The 6,000-nt window shown below is 37.1% G+C and overlaps 1 long non-coding RNA gene across 2 annotated transcripts in view; it reads left to right on the top strand.

Moving 5' to 3' along the window:
- Positions 1 to 6,000, top strand: part of LOC141443995 (uncharacterized) — a 33,617-nt gene that overhangs the window by 18,589 nt on the left and 9,028 nt on the right. The window lies entirely within an intron of this gene.

Here is a 6,000-nt window from a genome sequence, read left to right on the forward strand (position 1 = left end):
CGTGATGCCGTCTCTATTTGTTTTGTTCGAATAGACGCATCACATTTAACCGTCGGTTAACGCTAATCAATGGATGGTGAAACAGCCCCTAAGAGTAAATAGCAGCCTAAGGTATAAAATATACCTAAATTTGGAAGATTCCGTACACACAATAATACAAAATATCAATTTATCTTTTCCTATTGGCTACGGAACCCTATATTAGACGTATCCGACACGCTCTAGGCCGGTTTTTTTAAATCACATCCTTGAAATAATGCGGTACCTCTGTAAGGTAAACGTTCAAGAATCGAAACGCTAATACCCACCCACCAGATTACAATCTATCACCTCAATTGCTAATGACAGAAAATTAAATAAAATTAAAAAATATGGCAACTATTCGGAAAGAGAGTAACGAGCAGTCGTACGATTACCTTATCCGTGTATTGTTACAAAACTACATACATACATACATCATCGCCCTATATACGTCCCACTGCTGGGCACAGACCTCTCAGAGTAAGAGAAATTGGGCTGTAACTCCCACGCACGGCTTGAATTGCTTAGATGGATATGCGTTTCCTCGACCTAAAAGCTCTTGACAAGTTTTAAGTGCAATCAACGCAACAAAAAGCTACTATACATATACAGCTCATAGGTATAAAATTGACGACCTGTCGATAAAATAAATTAGAGCTATAATTTAAAACTACTCATAATTCTAATTCAGTCAAGAGTTCAACACAAATTTTCATCATTTTCAAATGGTATTTTAATTAACAAATCCTCTTAATCGGGTGGCTGGACATCTGGAATAAACCGTAAACTAATTTTTTAACCGACTTCAAAAAAGGAGGAGGTTCTATGTTCCAATGTTTGTATTTTTTTTATGTATGTTCACCGATTAGTCAATTGTGGACCGATTTTCAAAATTCTTTCTTTATTCGAAAGAGTACTCTTCTGAGGTGGGCCTATTGTAACCAAGTTAAGATCTGATTATGGAATCCTAGAGAAATCGAGGGCAAACCTCAAATTTTATAGGCACACCTATGGCGATTTTGGCATTTTTAGCATTAAGTTAAGCATTTACATTCAGAAAGTATCATTTGGTAAACTGGACCTGATGAAGAAGACCGTAGATAACCAATGGAACTCGTCAAAGCTAAGTAATGCTCCCTCGTCCATAAACGATCATGATTAATATACTAGATAAGTGACTAAGAAGGAGCTTTAAGTTGATGATTCTTTCGAACTGATCTGATGTAGGCAACGGAACTCTGTTATAAAATAACGTACATAACTAAGCCGTGTTTTGGCATAATGGAATCGTTGTGAGATGTACTTTGGCCCCGAATCACTAAAAAGTGAGAAATAAAGAAATTTTTTAACAAAAAAATAACTAAAAATGGAACCGACTACAAAAATACCCTTAAAAATATTTTTCTAGCACAGGTACCTACTAGCTCGAAGTCAGTGTCTCAGCACGACCCAGCAGAATGGATTGAAACCCAATATGTAGGTGAGGTAGACGACTATTTTTCCATTCCTGCTGGCTCGTGCTGAGGCACCGACTTCGAGCTAGTAGGTACCTAAAAATATATTTTTTAAGGGTTTTGTAGTCGGTTCCATTTTTTTGTTATTTTTTTTTTTTTGGAGTCGGTTTTACTTTTTTGTTAAAAATTGTATCCATATAAAATTGTAAAATCTTAACCACTAAGTCTAGAGGCATGAAATCATGCACGGGTATTTGTCGTACAAGTTAAACAATAATAACAAATCGTTAAGTTCATCACTATAAGTTAAGAATCCATAGAATTAATGAAGACCACTGTTTTTCCCTAAGATCAATCCCCGATTTTAATTCGGGTTACGGATTGTGTACGCCAGCTGCGGTTAAAGTTTAGAATATAATAAATATTAGATATATAAACAGGAAAATTATTTGGTTAACTATTAGACTTGAATTAATGTTTGACGCGAGAAATCGTATAAATTATAGGAAAACTACTCTCTGGTCAACTATGACTGTCGTTATTGCCACCTTTCTTAGAACCAATGACTACTGTTGTCCTAATTATTTAAGTGAATACTCTGAATACCATACAAAGATAATGGCTCAAGTGAGCGAACTCGAAGGTAGAGGAAAGTTAAGCTATAATGAATGAAGATATTAATGACGAATCTAGCAATATTAATAAAGTAAATCTATTTACACAGTAAACAATATTTTCTGTCCGATGATTAATTATATTTAGCTAGAAACAGAAACTAATGGTTCTACGAATCAATTGTTTATCAGATGATATGCCTATAAAAATTACTAACAATCAGTACAAGTGGGATCGGTAAGCACCTTGAACGTGTAATTATATGTTCCGGTATAGTATCATCTAATACGTCTAATACCTTACTCTTAACTATGTAGTACTTAGTCTTAGGGCTCGACTAGAGACTACGTGCGAGGCAGCGAACTGGACGCCATGAGCAGGCAGCGATGGGGCGAGTGTTTTATGCTGCCAGTACCACTACCATGAGTTTACAGTGACCGTACTCGATAGCGACGGCGTACAGCGCCTCTATAATTAATTTACGCCGTCGCTATCGAGTACGGTCACTGTACCACTACCATGAGTTTACAGTGACCGTACTCGATAGCGACGGCGTAAATTATTTGTAGAGGCGCTGTACAATTCTCCATGGTAGTGTTACAAGGTCACCACTGTGCGGCGAGCGTCTCCACCGCTCAATGAGCAGAGAACACGCACTTTGCTGCCCGCCTAGGGTTGCCATACGTCAGTTTTCATCCTGACATGTCCGGATTTTTGACCCTTTGCCAGGATTGCGGCCGGACTTGGCAAGTGTTAGGGCTTTTAGAAAATACCTCACTAGACAAAAAAAAAGGTTTTCATGATACATTTATGATAAGACCGGGATTACTTCTTAAATGAGTTAGCTCGAATGTTTCAATCCGACATACATACATACATGTCGAACTAATCGATTTAAGACGTGATTATCGGCATTATATAATATGAGTGAGTCTCACGGTAGTTTCATGTTCAAAACATTTATGATAAGTTTACATAGTTTTAATGAATGAAATTATGATGATATAATTTCTTTTAGTGAATAATATGAATGATCACTTTATTCAAATATGAAAGCGTTCAAAGGGTTAAGAACAGATTTTTGTATATGTCTTATAGTTTCAAATATCCCCATACTGACCGATCAAAATGTGAAATCCTGTATATTACTTATCTATTATTTGTATTCACGACAAAATATAAGTAGTTAGTTGATGGTTTGGCATGTATGTAGCTTTTTGCTGAAGCAGCGCACAAGCGTTTTGAAACGTGCGCTTTGGTAACATACTTTTTTAGAACCAAGACATCACGCATAGCTTGCACACCCGCACGTGTACAGCAGGGTTACTACGAAATTCGAAAATCGGAATTCGTATCGTACCGTCCCGCCGACGCTTATATTATTTAATACGAGTGAGAGGGACGGCACAGCTATGCAGCTAGGCAAATACGATACCAAAGCACGTGCTTCGAAAGGCGAAATGTGTACCACGTTTTAAAGATACGCACTAAAAAAACAAACCAGGATGTGTACTAACCGTTTAGCTATGAGGCGATAGGTACTGCATTCCAGCAAACAGCAACACCGCGTAAACAATCCCCCATGAGATTAGATTAGATAAACGGATGCATGTTTCCAAGTAACACCGACCCACCCACAACCTTGTCGCTTTTCACCGTGTAAGTTGCATTTCAATTAAAAGGCTGGATAGTACAGTACACGTTCATCAGGGACAAATACTCATTTGGTTTATTGACGCCCCCGGGCGGGGGCATTGCGTCAATCAGTCCGGCGTGCCGGCCCGCACTTCATTACTGGCCCTTTCATTAAACCCCTAACTTATAATTTTGGTGGCGTTGACTTTTTCTACGTCATAACCTCCTAACGCCCAAGTCAAATTTTTGATTTATGAACATCAAACTTTATGTCATTTATGATAGTTTGATTTAAAATTACAATAAGTCCTTTATAAAGGACTCTGGGCGTTAGGATGATAAATGTTAACATTATATATCATGTTTGGTCATTTTTCGATACCATTAATTTCCGACACTGGTAGGCTACGAAATCTAGCTGTACACTGAGATAGTTATATGGAAACATTGAGAAACAGCTCTCCTCCCAGAATAAGAGGATTCTGGGAGGAGACTGTACCAAACAATAGCACGTTTAAAGGCTAGAGTTGAGATTATGATAATAATTATTCTTCTACTCATTTTTTGGGTTCCCTACCTCAAGAAAACAAAGCTTATCACCTTGTTATGCTTTTACCGGTTTATCGAGACTTCGGGAAATCGTGGAATTATCACTTCAAAATTCACATAAAACGCTTAGGCTTCTTCCAACCGTAAAATAAGGTTCCAAGTTTTCGCATTCATAAATGTTTCATAAGTGGGAATCAAGATCTATTGTTCTTTTTGACAAATTATGAAATTTAACAAGAAGTATAAGGAAGGCGCGTGGGAACTATGGCCCAAGCCCTCTTGATCTGAGAGGAGGCCTGTGCCCAGCAGTGGGACGTATATAGGCTGGGATGATGATAAGGAAGGCCGATACAGTTACTGGAACGAAACGATAGGAAAATATTCGAAAATTAGTAAAACACAAAAAATAACTTTATTATCATAGAAATTATATAAGGATTGGGGTAACACCGGATAGTTAAGAAAAAAAAAACATAATTAATTATAACACTAGGATATATTTCAATAATATCTAATATCAAAATCAACTAGTAATTGACTATCATTTGGCACGAACTTATCGAGATCAAGTTATTACTTAAGAGATCAATCAACATTTGCTTAAATTTAGTTAATCCGATTTCACCCCTTGTGTAAGGGTAAAACCAGATACCATAATTTTAATGGTGGGGTGGAAACAGATACTAATTATTTACAGTCAACACATACGAAAAACAACACATACAGATGGAACAATATATAAAAAAAAATCCTTTGAAGTGCGCCCGGTGCAACCTTCGTGGGCCCATTTCAGACAAACCGTACATTGAATCCAGGCATCTGTAGATTTTATACGACTATTTTTCAACACAAATAAGACATTCAGTATCATTCTCATTTACATTCTCTTTATGTTTCTGATGGTGTGTATTTTCACCAACTTTTGTTTTTTTTTCTCTTCCTTTTCCCTTGAGTGAAGGTGTTTATGGTGCTTTAGTTTTATTCTATAATAATTCGTTTTTGTAAGAAGACTCAGTTAATAATAGGCAGTTTTACCCCGGCGAGCTGATGGCTTCCTTTTTCTCTCCAAAATGTGAGGAACGGGCATTATATCTTTTGGTGTGACAATGAATTAATCTTGATGTTTAGAACAAGACGGCTGAGGTGATGGTGTTTTGTGTCTAGCTAGAGTCGTTTAATTGATCAGAATCCTGCGTTTGTCCAGTAAAAGATGATGATCCCTGTTGCTCAAATACCATATCTATGTTGAAGTAATTTCGCGGCATTTTTAAACTCGTCTGTTACAAGGAATTTTAAATCGGTAACATAATAAATGATGGGGGGAAACCGGATACCTGATTTCACCCCGTCTGCTTCTATCCAATGGCCTTGATTTTGCAAATGAAAAAAAATACGCAATAGTTTAACGGTCGAATTAAAAAATAAAATTAGAAATAATTACGCAAATAGTCACTATTTCGACTTAAATCATTATCATGCATATTATTAAACCAATAGTGATTTGATACGAGATAAAATAAGTAGAAATATTACATCAATTACCTTCGATTACTTTTTTTCTCAACGGCAACGTAACACGACGTACTTCGCCGGCCGCCATTTGCACGCACACTAAGCGGCCTCTGCCCGTGTTGTCTAACGTATCGAAGCGAGTCAGTATAGGAGAAATGTGAAATAGCAAGCTATCTACTTTTACCCGCTATCCGATTTCACCCCCCTTCCCCTA

The sequence above is a fragment of the Choristoneura fumiferana genome, chromosome 2 (assembly GCF_025370935.1).
Source record: "Choristoneura fumiferana chromosome 2, NRCan_CFum_1, whole genome shotgun sequence".
Lineage (NCBI taxonomy): Eukaryota > Metazoa > Arthropoda > Insecta > Lepidoptera > Tortricidae > Choristoneura > Choristoneura fumiferana.